Source organism: Helicoverpa zea, chromosome 17, assembly GCF_022581195.2.
Source record: "Helicoverpa zea isolate HzStark_Cry1AcR chromosome 17, ilHelZeax1.1, whole genome shotgun sequence".
NCBI classification, from domain to species: Eukaryota; Metazoa; Arthropoda; class Insecta; order Lepidoptera; family Noctuidae; genus Helicoverpa; species Helicoverpa zea.
The window spans coordinates 11,943,872-11,959,527 of record NC_061468.1 but is presented as its reverse complement, the minus strand read 5'-3'; the positions used below and the strand labels follow the sequence as shown (position 1 = coordinate 11,959,527).

Sequence of the window (15,656 nt, the reverse complement as noted above, 5' to 3'; positions counted from 1 at the left end):
TGGGCTCGCTTTGTGTTCGTGCGGTGCACCGAGCGTTGGGGGCGAGTCGACGCCAATAGGGTATTACATGCATTTTTGAAATATATCTTAAATAAATTCTTTAGTCTTAATATATCTCTAAAAAATTAAAAATATTTTAGTTCTCACGTTATGTACGAATATAAATTAATTGTTTTATCATAATTTCAAATTTCGCGCGTATTTCGCGAAAACGCGGCACACAACGGACGCCATGATTGTTTTTTGGTCATGACGTCATTACGTTAGTAAACAAACTACAGCTGTCAGTAATACATATTTTGATATGTATTGAAAATTTTAATAATGAGTAATTATGCTCCGTATCGTTGGTGTGTTGTTTCTGAATGTGAGAACACTAGTGTAAAAACACCAGACAAATTATGGATTCAAGTACCAGTGGATATAAATATGAGAAACACTTGGTTAAAAGTTGCGAGACGAGATCCCGGACTGTTATCAGATAAATCTCGTTTATACTTTTGTGAAGATCACTTTGATGTAAGTAACTGTATTAACATTACCTATCTAATGAAATATACTCTTTAATGATAGGTTAACTACTTCAAGAATCAATACTTTGGGAAATGTGGATAATATTTAGAGGTTATACACTTTTGTTTACTACCGTAATGACGTCATTAGCATGGCGGCGACATTTCGTAGTGTTCAAAGACAGATAAAAAAACCTAAAAACTTTAAACTGCAATAAAAAATATATTTATGTACCTTACGAAGTGAAACTAACATTTCCCGATTGCTTTTCCTCAGAACAATCATTGTAATACACTTTTAATTTTTTTCTCATCTAGACTAAAATACCCTATTCAATTGTTGGCAATGCTCACTATTATCATGTTTCCTAGTTCGAGTGGGTAATCACAGGAGGATTACACGATAAATATGCGATGTAAATACCGTGATGCATTCTTCACATTCAGCTTTATCTGCCCAACACTAACTGAACTGGAGGTGTTCAGCTGACAAGTTTATAAGGTTCATTTTATTTTGGACTGCTAACTTTCCTACATTATGTTAGAAGAAACTCTTTGAGGTTTAATATTCAGAGATAAAAAAAAAAGTAAAATCATGCTTGCAGGAGTTAAATGATACCAAATAAAAAAATCGGTCTTGAAAACATGCAGGCATGGCTTTGAATAATACATAACCTTCCATATTGTAATATTTGTAATGAGTTTGAGAAGCCTCAATTTAAACTGAATGTGATCAAAAGCTCATGGTGACCCGGCCACTCTCTATCTCGAGGCTCTCCAGGGAAATCGCAAGTTGTCTCTCAAGCCACAACAAAGTTTAAAACTCAAGTGTGATAAAGCGGTTACATCAAACTTTTGTTTAAAAGCATTTTCATATTCTTCAGCACGAAAGTGATTTGCTGACATTTGTCTATTATTGTGTTTTACACGTGCAATCTCTTCAAATCCATTGTTACCAGTAACCAATTTACCTCATACTGATTCAAATACACTCACGTAATTTAGTTTTATACTGTTAATTGATGATGTTACAAATTATAATAATGTTTATAATAGTTGCGGATGACTGATGACGCCGGACCAAGTGCACAACATCTATACATATAATAAATCTGTAAAAAAACTGTGTCTGTACATTGAATATATTAAAAAAATAATAATTGAGTGGGGTTTAGAAACAGTGATGGAGCACAAATCCAAAAAAAAAAATTCTGTCTGTATGTCTGTATGTCTGTTTGTTTGTACACGCTAATCTTCGGAACTACTGGACGGATTTCAATGATTTTTTCTTTGTTGTATCAGTATTAAGCCTGGTCAACATATAGGCTATAATTTATCTTCGAAACTTGAAGACCTGATGCAGAACACCAACAGACCAACAAAACTATAAGAGATACAAAAATGGTGCCATGGCAAAAATTGTTTCATGTGATGAGCATTTTCAGTTGAGATAATAAATTTTAAGATCTGGAACACCTGATGTGGAACCCCAAGAGCCCAGCTTTTCTGTACCATATACAGGCATGACGTTTTAGCAAAAGTTGTTCAATTTGATAAGCACTTTCTATTGACTTATATAAATTGAAGATCTAAAACACCTGATGTGGAACTCCAGGGGCCCAGCTAGACTATAGCATATAGAGGTATGACGTTTTAGCAAAAGTTGTTCAATCTGATAAGCACTCTCTAAAACACCTGATGTGGAACTCCAGGAGCCCAGCTAGACTATAGCATATGAAGATATGACGTTTTAGCAAAAGTGGTTCAATCTGATAAGCACTCTCTATTGACGTACATATAAACATCGAAGATCTGGAACACCTGATGTGGAACTTCAAGAGCAATACTACACTTGAAATGTATAGAAATTAATGTTATGAAATAGGTATGGTGAATCAAAAAAAGTAATTAGTCCGTCTTTAAGATAACCCTAAAATAATGGACACGTATTTTTTTCTCTCTCTCACAAACAAAATAATAACGAAGATACAACAACATTATTATATCTCATTATTATTTTGTATGTCTCTTCCAGACCTCGGGACTACAAAGTTCCGAATTTTTGGGAGGCAAACGTGGGGCCGAAGCCAACACGCTGAAGCCCTAAACAAATGACAAAACCGACGATTATCCCTTTAAACACTATAAAAATGAACCCAAGGACAATCCCCGGTGGACGTCGTTAAAAAAAAAGACAATCCCCGGTACTGTGCTAAACTATTGCTAACTATGGAGGAAAACTACTTGGGCTATTGTGATGGGATATTAGTGGATGACAATGTATTAGGTACATGTAAAAATGGCAGGTGGAGACTCGCCACCTCACTTACTGGGCCCCCGGGAACCAGTCACTGAATAGCAACAAGAGGGCAACAGGGACATGAGCGGCTGAAGGGTGAGGACACCTCGGCGGACTTTAAACGCAGATTACGCGCTCCCTGTGCTTACCATGAGGCACCTACCCTCCGAGCAGGGCTACTAATCCTGCTCTAGCGACTCCACTCTGGACGGCCAAGCCAAGCCAGAGGCGTGAGACCTACCCCCGTCATAGTTCACTCCGACCGGCCGGAGATGGGGGACAGTATACTCTCCCTGGAGAACTCAGTATATATAGCCCCGCGGGGTCGCTACTCCCCGTCATCAGCCTCAGATGTCCTGCAGTGCCTATATCTCATTATTATTGTCGTTATTATCTCAAGAGCCTTTGTCCCAATTATGTTAGGGTCGACTTCCAGTCACGATGCAACTGAGTACCAGTATTTACAAGGAGCGACTGCCTATCTGACGTCCACAAACCGGTTACCCGCTCAACCCAACACCCCTTGGTAAGACTTACTGGCTTCTGACTACCCATAACGACTGCCAAGAATGTTCAATGACAGCCGGAACCTACAGTTTAACATCCCCTCCAAATAACGGTCATTGGTATCCAAAATATACGTAGAAAGTACATACGAACTTAGAAAAGTTACATTGGCAGGCACTTGCCAGACCTGGAATCAAAGACGCACGCTCATACTTGAGAGATTGGTTCTCTACCCACTAAACCACCACGACTTTGTCATCTATTTAATGTTTTTTTACGCGGACTAATTAGAATCACTACTTTTATCCCTATGGTCACGTCTATTGCGGTTCAGTTCTCAGCGTTTTGTTTAGTCTGCTGTGCTTTTGCCGTTAAAGTACAAAAATTAAATATATGGAACGTTTCTAATGGTTATGCGTATTCCGTTGTTTTCAAGTCAACGGGCCCTTAAAATTCAATATCAGACTATTCAGATCTTTGATTTTGCTGACCCCGTAGTCGCTGGCATAAGGGACAGGATCCGCGTACGAAGTCGCGGGCAGAAGCTAGTGCCAAATAAATATTAAATTTCAAACCTGGCACTGAAGTGGAGATGATTTCAGCTGTAGTATTCATGAGTTACTGTTTGATGCGGCAATCTGTGATCATAAGGCCAAAGATCGCTATGTGTTGGCAATTGTACACTAGTAACCTTTTTCGAGAGGGAAACTGCTGATCCCTACATACTTAACTTAAAATACGTTTATTAAATAATACAAAGATTCATTCCACAAATCCTACAAGGCCTAGATAGGCGTATTATTTACTTATCATAGTTTTAAGGATTTATGGACCCCCATTTATATTGAAAGTGACAAATCAACTATTTTGATTCACCCTCTAAATATTTAACTTTTGTCTTCCGAGCGTAGAGCGCATTTAGCGTCTTCAGTAGCTAAAGCCCATCTTGGTTTTCAATCTGCCTTTTACGATTTTCTTTTATGGTGGTCGAATAATTTATATTCCTTCGTTTTCCTAAGCTATGCCCAGCATATTTCAGTTTTCTTAAACTGAGTTACGAGTTACGATATTAACTTACCTACTATTGTTTTACCAGTTCTCGTTCATCTCTGGTTTAGCAATATGGTTTTACCTTCGTGAATAATAATTTTAATAGCAGTGAACATTGGCAGGAACACGGGTCGACTTTGCTCGGTATTGTCTTCACTTATCACACCGCATGTGGGCTACCAACTATTAAAATAGAATTTATTACAATAGAATTTTCTTTGTGTTCGAACGAAGAAACCACTTCGACTTTCTGTTCTTCTTCAATTTCAATTAATTCAAATTATTATCTATTACATATACATACAAGCTGTTGATTTGCATCCGTGCCATATTCAAGGAGGTAATTATGCTAATGATTCTCGATCCAAATCAATAAAAAAATTGGTACGTAATTTTTTTTCTTTAATTTTTTTTTCGGAATTCCGTAAATGTCATCTAGCCTTATTGAAACTTGGCGCGTATGTTACTGGCGTTAAAACCGTGCTGCACCCTCACACAAACGCAAACATAAAGCATACGCAACGATCACTCATAAATTTCATTCATAAAATTGGATTACTTCGGAAATACCACGACATTACAATGACAAAAAAAGCAGTGCATATTAGTTATTTCCCATCTACTGTAATTCCAATCGATTATTTACGTATTGTATGTCCTCCTCCTGAACTATGGCACAAATGCAAATCAACACCTTGTATAATAAATCTGTAAAAAAACTGTGTCTGTACATTGAATATATTAAAAAAATTGTAATTGGGTGGGGTTTAGAATCAGTAATGGAGCACAAATCCAAAAAAAAAATCTGTCTGTTTGTCTGTATGTCTGTATGTCTGTTTGTTTGTACACGCTAATCTTCGGAACTACTGGACGGATTTCAATGATTTTTTCTTTGTTGTATCAGTATTAAGCCTGGTCAACATATAGGCTATAATTTATCTTCGAAACTTGAAGACCTGGTGCAGAACTCGCAACAGACCAATAAAACTATAAGAGATACTAATATGGTGCCTTGGCAAAAATTGTTTCATTTGATGAGTATTTTCAGCTGAGATAATAAATTTTAAGTAGGAATACCTGATGTGGAACCCCAAGAGCCCAGCTTCTCTGTACCATATACAGGTATGACGTTTTAGCAAAAGTTGTTCAATTTGATAAGCACTTTCTATTGACTTATACAAATTGAAGATCTAAAACACCTGATGTGGAACTCCAGGGGCCCAGCTGGACTATAGCATATAGAGGTATGACGTTTTAGCAAAAGTTGTTCAATCTGATAAGCATTCTCTGTTGACTTATAAAAATTGAAGATGTTAATATACCTGAAGTGGAACTCCAGGAGCCCTGCTAGACTATATGAAGCATATGAAGATATGACGTTTTAGCAAACGTGGGGCCGAAGCCAACACGCTGAAGCCCTTTTGAGACAACTTTAATGAAATGGTGACACAAAACCGACGATTATCCCTTTATACACTATAGAAATGAACCCAAGGACAATCCCCGGTGGACGTCGTTAAAAAAAAGACAATCCCCGGTTCTGTGCTAAACTATTGCTAACTATGGACGAAAACTACTTGGGCTATTGTGATGGGATGTTAGTGGATGACAATGTATTAGGTACATGTAAAAACGGCAGGTGGAGACTCGCCACCTCACTTACTGGGCCCCCGGGAACCATGAGCGGCTGAAGGGTGAGGATACCTCGGCGGACTTTAAACGCAGATTACGCGCTCCCTGTGCTTACCATGAGGCACCTACCCTCCGAGCAGGGCTACTAATCCTGCTCTAGCGACTCCACTCTGGACGGCCAAGCCAAGCCAGAGGCGTGAGACCTACCCCCGTCATGGTCCACTCCGACCGGCCGGAGATGGGGGACAGTATGCACTCCCTGGAGAACTCAGTATATATTATAGCCCCGCGGGGTCGCTACTCCCCGTCATCAGCTTCAGATGTTCTGCGGTGCCTATATCTCATTATTATTGTCGTTATTATCTCAAGAGCCTTTGTCCCAATTATGTTAGGGTCGACATCCAGTCACGATGCAACTGAGTACCAGTGTTTTACAAGGAGCGACTGCTTATCTGACCTCCACAACCCGGTTACCCGCTCAACCCAACACCCCTTGGTAAGACTTACTGGCTTCTGACTACCCATAACGACTGCCAAGAATGTTCAATGACAGTCGGAACCTACAGTTTAACATCCCCTCTAAATAACGGTCATTGGTATCCAAAATACACGTAGAAAGTACATACGAACTTAGAAAAGTTGCATTGGCAGGCACTTGCCAGACCTGGAATCAAAGACGCACGCTCATACTTGAGAGATTGGTTCTCTACCCACTAAACCACAACGAATTCCACTAAGTCACCACGACTTTGTCATCTATTTCATGTTTTTTTACGTAATAATACGTGTAATATTTTTGCCTCACACAACTTAAATGCGGACTAATTAGAATCTCAACTTTTATCCCTATGGTCACGTCTATTGCGACTATTCAGATCTTTGATTTTGCTGACCCCGTAGTCGCTGGCATAAGGGACAGGATCCGCGTACGAAGTCGCGGGCAGAAGCTAGTTTAGAACAAAGATAATGAGTTTATTTAATTCACTTCTTGTTATTAACGCCTGTGCATCTTACAATAATACGTAATCAAAAGTTGAATGCACTTGATTCATACTGCAGTTAAATATGTACTCGAGCATTTTAATAAACAGACCTTATGCAAATGTATATTCAAATTACGCATCATAGATATATTTTACTGCTGATACCCTCTAGTATGACAAGTGATAGAGCTCAAGGGACGAGGGTGTATCGGTAATGAGGTCATGTTGGTTGGAGGGCATCCTGTACAACGTGCATAGCTCAGAGGGGTGACGCGACTTACATAGCTATGAATCAATGTTTGCAGATACTTATTAATTCGCGACAGTCATAATGACCTGGTGATATCTGTGATAATGTCGCCATACTCAATGCTATTGACAAAGTTCTTTTTCTGTAAAGAAACATTCTCACGGTTTCTCCTCTAGTTAACTGCACTTCATCATTTATTATGACTTTTTGCCTTTTCGCTTGTAAGGTTGTGTTCCCTGTTCTTAAACTCATCTGTTTTCTTATCTTAGACTCGGGAGTGTTTATCTTTTTACTGCAGTAGTAACTATTTAGTCATCTGTGCTTTAGTGTACCGTCGATAATTCTGTTACTCGTGCTGAGGTGCTACAGTTTTTTTTGTATCGCAATGCCTTGTAATCATTGCATTGACTGTAGATTGAACGTTGAATATAATATTCATAGAGAGTAGAGTCGCTATGATCGCTTCTGGTTTAGGTCAGTTTCTAATAATATCATCTGGAGTGAGCTCGTGTTATTTCAGCATTTCCTGGTACCTATGTTTGTTTGATATTGAAATGCGCGCCAGATCAAAGTGTCGTGTGTCGCTATCACGGCGTGTCGCCTATTGTCTGCCACTCGATGAACCATGCCTTGAATATAATTTACGAGTGCCGCCAGCCTGCGCTGATCAGCGAGCAACGCTACAGCGCATTGTTCTCCACTCTTTGTTCCCGGACCGCGCGCAACTGAGCGCTGTTTTACTTTTATATACTTAAATCTTTCATATTTTATTTACCTACCTACTTATCTATCGGGGGATCTTCGGTAATTTTGCCTTGCATACTACTTGCGATAACTACGCAATAATCTAAAACCAGTAACCTAATGTTGTGTAAAATAAAAGATATCAGCTGTTTAAGATGGTAAATATAGTAATCATACGGATTAATATTTTATAAGAGCTGTAGACTATAGTGTGTTGGAGAAGCGACACCGAGTTCATGTCACGGCACCTTGCCAAATGTTACAAGTTTAGATCCATAGCTACCGTTAATCTAGTGCCGGTGTTACTGATGTTTATACTAGACGGGTATTTAACAATCTCTTAGCGATTTCCTTAAACAACTCACATCGGATGTCGACGCAATCACGTTGGCGTCAGAAGGCACGTCAAAATAAGACGCAGTAAGTCAGCGTTGAACGAACAAAGGAGTGTTGGGAAGAGGCACACAGGCTCCAGTCATAGCAACGTCGGCAAAGGGCCGCCCTTGCTTTCAAAACGGGACCGAAATGGTGCATCTAGTAACTGGGTCAAGCTCGCCTGCGTCGGGTCGCCCGCCACGTGCTCCCCCCACTGCCACTCCCCCTGCTGATGCTCTTCATTCACAAATACACCCAAACTTGACGTGTTACCGTCTATTTTTCCTTGTATCTATTTGTAGTACTGGCCTCGTCGAAGCCCCGACGTACGACTCTATTTAACTCAATTTCATTTGAAACTCAGGCCCTTTGTGATACAGATACATTTTGTTAACACGTAGTTCTGTTTTGTAATTATAACAATAACTTGTTCACAATGGCGGGTTATTTTTTCGAGGAGCGTATTTTAATACTAATTTAATACTCCTGCGGTCAGGAAGTAGCGTTCAAAGTCAGGTTTTCTGGCGCACAGCTAAATTACACTGCAAAATTACATCACAGTCAGATCTATCAAAAATAAGCTGATTATCAATTCAAAAGAAGAGAGCCCGGTGTATTCACGGTAGAATTGAGATTTTATCTGATTCTGCTCGTACCTAGTGAAATTAGTTCATACTGAGTTATGAAACGAAATGTATGCTATTCAACTATTTACTAAAGAAAACTATAGATTAACTGAATAATTAGCTGCGCTTATACATATACGTAGAAAATGTCAGCTTATACAAGTGCGTGAGGTCTGTCTAAAGGTGAATTATAATTGGATTGTAAGTCGGCTAAGCATAATTATGCAACCCCGGTAGCTGATGGTAGTGAAAGTTTGTCGGTTCGTGACATACTTTTGAATTGCTTACTGTTATTGAAAGTCCCCGTATTTCTTGTGCAGTCAGTTAATACGGAGGGTCACACGGAACGCCAACCTCCCATTTCAATAACTAAAGGGAGGACGTTTAAACTCCTCTCTTGCCTACGGTTTCCGCTTCCGCATCAAACTGCTGGTTGGCGTTTAGAGGCGCTGATCATGTGTCTTCACCTATTCTTTAAATATGTTTCAATGTACTCAAGATCTGCTTACATAGAATTCAGTACGATAAGTATAAAGAATTTGCAATTATTGTGTGTTCTGGTAGTTTGCTGATTTTGCACGTGTTATGCCAACAGGGTTTTCGATTCCGACGAAGTATTACATGATTTTGTATTTAAAGAGGCGCCTCTAATAAATCATTAATGAGCTATTGCTTCCTTTCTTAACAAAAACTGGTTTCGCCGTATAATTAATTGTTTATCAGAAATGTCTGAGTGAAAGAGGTCAAAGAGTGCTTATCGTGTTGTTTTATCGCTGCCAAATAAATGTATGGAGGCCAAACACAGCCAATGGCAGGTCAAGTTCACCTCGGTTGCTTTGTTTGATTTTTCATACAATCCTAATAATTACTTTATATTGTTGTTTTAATTTTTATCTTATTCCCTATACAATATGGATACAAAAGATGAAATAAAAATAAATCTCACCGGTAAAAACAAAGTAAAAACTTGAATAGTAACGTTGCCGTTGAATGTGCATATCATCCTACACGTAGAATAAAGAGGAAGGATTTGATTGTGTTTTTGCTTGACATAAATAGGCTCCGAAACAACTTGACTTTTTCACTCGCACGCCTAAGCAGTTTTCACTTCAAAAATACTTACTACGAATAGTAAGAAACTCTTTCCTTCATCTGTTTTTCTGTTCGTGAAATTTGGTGCATAACATGAACTGTCCAGTTCATGAACTGTCCAGCTCATGTTATCCAGTTGTCCAGTCCAGTCCAGTCCAGTAGTTGTCCAGTTCATGAACTGTCCAGTTCATGGTATCCCCAAGAGCCATGGTAATTTTCCAGATCAATTTGATTAGCCGAAACACAATCCCAGTCATAAATAAAGTTAAATAAGGTTTTGAAAACCGCTCGTCATTGACAAAGACATTTCTAGTAAATATCAGTTCTTCTTGTATTCAAGTCTTTTTATTATGTGTTATGTTTATCAATACATAATGTGACATGTTTTGATCAATAAAGTGTTGGTCGAGTTGTCGTCGGATAATAATTGTGTTGAGTGCGAGACCCTGTACGTGTTCATTCCAGGAAGCCTTAGTTATTTGCCATATTAGTGGTGTATCGCCTAATGGGAATCTATTTCAGTCGTATACATACAATGGAATAAAATCATTGGTATCTCTATCTAAGCTCTATTTAAGCTAAAAAGTCGTGGTGGCCTAGTGGGTAAAGGACCAACCTCTCAAGTATGAGATGAGTATGCGCGGGTTCGATCCCAGGTCAGGCAAGTACCAATGCAACTTTTCTTAATTTGTATGTACTTTCTAAGTATATCTTAGACACCATTGGCTGTGTTTCGGATGGCACGTTAAACTGTAGGTCCCGTCTGTCATTGAACATCCTTGGCAGTCGTTACGGGTAGTCAGAAGCCAGTAAGTCTGACACCAGTCTAACCAAGGGGTATCGGGTTGCCCGGGTAACTGGGTTGAGGAGGTCAGATAGGCAGTCTTCTTGTAAAGCACTGGTACTCAGCTGAATCCGTTTAGACTGGAAGCCGACCCCAACATAGTTGGGAAAAAGGCTCGGAGGATGATGATGATCTAAGCTTTTCTGAACACTGTGTAGTTGTTGAAACTGATTCTTACTAAAAACAGCTGTTTTTACAAACACATCTGACAGAGACTACTACAGAACGAATAGTATAAAAAAAACATTTACGTAATTACATCTTTTCAAATCAGCCTCAGAAACTCAGTGGCTTCTTTTTCCCCTATCGTAGCGAAAGCGCAGACGCTAACAAAAGACTGCACATTTCCAAGTCACATTGAAGTAGCGAATCATATTGCTTTAATAAGTGATAGTATGCAGCGTAATTATGACATACATCATTTAATACGATCGCACTGTAACCCGAGCGTTCTCCTTGAGTGAGGTTGCGTATTGCGACACCGACATTGATTCTAATATTATATCGTAACGTGTTACCACGCGAGATGCACATTGCACACACCCATACCTCGGCAAATTGTATTTGCTTTTGTAGTTAGTTGCTAGTTCGAATTAGCAACATTTCACTTGATTAGAAATGGTTCAATTAAATCCATCCAAAGGCTCTGTTAAAGCCTCTTCTTTATGACTAGCTGGTCCCCATACGGCGACAATGACAAGAAAATAAACTAATTGACCCCGTAACGTTACATATAATTCAGAAGTTGTTACATTGCTTTTTCCTTGGAAAAAATTATACAGTTTCTCAAGACGAAAATAAACCTTTGACATTTCGAAACATTTAGCATTTTCTTAAAAATATGTTTGTACGCTTTCTTTATCGTCTTCTAAAAATAGATATTTTTACTTCAGGCAGTTTTTTCGTTTCAACTGCTGAAGGCTGAGTTGTTCGTATTGCATATTAAATTGGTTTGAATGGTGCCTGTAGTAACAAACTTATGATTAGCGAGGCAGTAGTCGGAAAGCAATCAATGGGTGGCACGCGAGACGCCAGCCGCGGACTCCGCCATGTCTTGCTATAACTTGACGTCGACAAGTTTGTCTCTGAGGTTTGTGCACGCACCGCACTTCGTTTTACTAACTCGTTATTGTTTCCATTACACAGTATACACGATTATTGTCCGGTAGTTATCTACGTAGCTGTTAAATCAGTATTGTTTTAATTAACAGCGTTGCAATTATGTACGCTGTACACACGCATCGTAATGTGGTTTCTGTGATTAAATTAAGCGGTTGCCTTCATTCTCCTTTACCAAAAGTGACAAATGTTTTCACGAACAGAGAACAGTCGTTTTGAAATGATTGCCAAAATTCTTGCTAAGAAAGACAGAAGACAACCTTTTAAAATATTTACTGAGAATTCAGTAGTCAGTACAGTTCAAATAAGAGTTAATGCCAAGGAAACACAGAAGGTTACATTAAGAGAAACATGCAACAATAATGGAAAGCGACATTAACTGGCGTCTTTAACTTGAACGGTTATGACTCCAGTGAATGTCAACGAAAGTTTTGCATCAAAACTAAATGATTCCTAAGGAGCGAAAAGATTAAACTTAGCAACGTCTAATTACAATCGAATGCTTTGTGCAACTTGAACGGGAGATTCTGGTGCAACAGCTACGCTTGGCAGCCCAGCGGGTGATTGCAACGTTATTATAATGCTAAAGTGAATACTATCCACTACGTGCTTCGATAATATACAAATGTTATATAAGTATCTAGTTTTTTCAGTGTATTTTCTGTGGAGCTAAGAAACCTGGTTCTCAATTAGCCATGGCATTTTAACGCTAAATTATCTTAAAAAAGTACTTAATCTGTGAAAACGTTGCGCTTCAAGTTGTTAGAACTAGTCGACAGCAGTTTATACAAATCGCCAGCTCTAAAGTATTGGCAAACATCCATTTTTGGGGTCCTTAACAAGAAACATTAAATATGAACAATTGAACAAAAACCGCAATGCGATTGCTTGTTTAGTGAAATGTTGTGAACAGTTTGGTTGGCTCGTTGTATCTAATAGCAGTATGATAGGGGAGCTCGGAGGTATCTACTGCTTATCTGCAGCGACGCTGTGAGATCAATTGAGGGAATTGGGTTACTGGGTCGCTATGGTGCTAGTGCTAGGCTTGGTGCGGGCCTCGGAATAAATTTATATACATATTTTGTCACTAAATCTTTTTTATATTAATATATTGTAGTAGTGCCGTTTGTAACGCAGCATCATTGAAGCTTGATGGTACTTTGAGTGGTGTCCTTTAACAGTGTTTGCATGCGAGGCCTCAACCCTTACTTGTAGAGAAGTATCGCAGTATTACATCACAGATTCCTACGAGAACACTGTACTTCATTGTTAATTCAGCATCGGTCCGATACGATTGCTTTCATTGCGGTTTCGAAACATGCTGTGCGAATATTTGATTTTCTTTTCCAGTAATATCGTAATTTTGTTAGCAAAAACTTAGCAGTTCTGTAGATGTATTACTTGTACGTTTTATAAGCAGGTTTATTGCTATGAAATATTATTGATTGGCGCAATGAAACCAGTCTTTCTGGTCTCATTAAACTTGATAAGTTATTATTGCGATGTGCCATTATACATATGTATTACTAGCTTCCGCCCGCGGCTTCGCCCGCGTAGATTTCGGTTATATCGCGTTTCCAAAAGGTTCAAAAGTCCGGGATGAAAACTATCCTATGTTCTTTCTCAAGCAACTCTATCTCTGTACCAAATTTTATTCAAATCAGTTCAGTGGTTTAGACGTGAAAGCGTAATAGACAGACAGACAGAGTTACTTTCGCATTTATAATATTAATAGGGATTGATGACAGGTACCGATTCGGGTACAAAATTACGATATTGACATCGCATTTGAATGTTTGCTCTTACTTTCTCATCATAGTTTATTGCAAAATTTGATGTTTTTCATATTAACAAAAAAACATGTATCCTTATTGGATCGACTACTACATAGACGTATTCCCTCGAAGTAGGTCTTTACAGACATTAAATTTTAGGTGGGTTTCAACTCCACCCTTACCAAGTTATCGAAATTAATTCAGTCACGAAAATCCCTTTCCTAACCGTTCAAGGCCCAGGTGAGGCAACAACACATGATTCTTAGATTTGAATCGTGAGTTATAGTCGAGCACAGTTTGACGTTAGCGGCAGCATGCAAAGGTGATTTGTGTCGAAACATGTATCGGAGTTAATTTAATTGTAAGTAATCGCTGGGATGCGAGGCCGCGGCGCATGGCAACCGCGCTAATTGTTTCCACGCGCACGCCGCGCTTACCTTTGCCATGTTCTATGCACAATGTTGCAGTTTTTTTTCGTCTGCAGTTATTGACATTTATAGCTGTGCGCTTGGTCCTGGTTTCACCCTCGCCTTTCTCGGTGGCTCTCTCCATTTTCATGGTCTTTGTTTTATTTTCATTTCATTTGCATTTGACGTTTATGGCAACAAAGGGTGTTTTCCTTTTTTACAACCAGTTATTTTAACTTCGGCTGCTAGTTCATCGGGGTTTTCATCAGTTTCAATTGCAATGTTACTGTTACTGTTACAGCCTTTTTATAGTCCCACTGCTGGGCACAGGCCTCCTCTCACACGGAGAAGGATTGAGCATTAATCACCACGCTTGCTCAATGCGGGTTGGTGATTTCAGACTATAATAGTCCAGGTTTCCTCAAGATGTTTTCCTTCGCCTTTTTATCAGCCATTGGTGTCCCAAGATTGCTTAGAAAGTACATACAAACTTAGAAAACTTACTTGCCTGAACTGGAATCGAACCCACACCCTCATACTCGTGAGGTTGGTTCTTTACCCACTGGGCCACCACGACTTTTTTTTTCAATTGCAATGCATCAGTTTCAATTATTTAATTTTCCGTGCCTTCTCTCGTTGAACTTTTCATACTTTCCTTAAGGTTAAGCTTCTTTGTTTGCAGCAATTCTTGTTTCGATTTACGAGCCATGTAGGTAAATATATTTTTAAAAGAAATCAATTCTGCATAATTAATTGTTTTTCGTTACTTCTCATCTTTGTAAGTTTGTGAAGCACAATCATGTACATTACACCAGTTTTGTATATACCATGATATATAGTTTTCATCTACATATTTATGTAGCGTGATTGAGATAAAATTATAAATAAAAAACATCAATTTGAATAAGGTTATCTACTTATATTAGTCAACTAACATACGTGAGGAGGGGGGGACCTGCACCATAATGTCGAGCCATGTATTTCCCGCCAGCTTACATAATACGTAGGTAGGTACACAAGTTCTGAGATATAGGGAGTTCTGCCAAGCTCTCTACATAAGTATAGACTGTGAGGTTCGGATGTTCTGAAATGAGATTCGTTGTTAAGCTTAGAATAATCATAGTATTAACTCTAGAGTAATTAGTAGCTTAGATATTTTCGGCTCCATAGCACCACTATGCTCTAAACGCTCGTGTGCCGGTAGTCAGGACATTGCATGGCGTGTTGACGCAAGCGCATGCGACCATTGCTGCCGCGGCTTACCTGTCAAGGAAGCTTCTCTGGCGTTTGCGTGCAATGTATAGCTAAGCGGGATCATCGTAGCGGGCGCGTTGTTGCCTCGGCTCACATAGCGCCATGTCGTTGGTCGTCTCGCCGAGCAGCCAGAAGCGTAAGTGGTGTGTATGGGGTCCGACTGTGGATCGTTTTAATGGACATGGAT

At 39.2% G+C, this 15,656-nt stretch overlaps 1 protein-coding gene across 9 annotated transcripts in view; it reads left to right on the top strand.

The window, feature by feature from the left end:
* LOC124638030 (ran-binding protein 9) overlaps nt 1-15,656 on the top strand; it is a 47,937-nt gene that overhangs the window by 6,458 nt on the left and 25,823 nt on the right. The window lies entirely within an intron of this gene.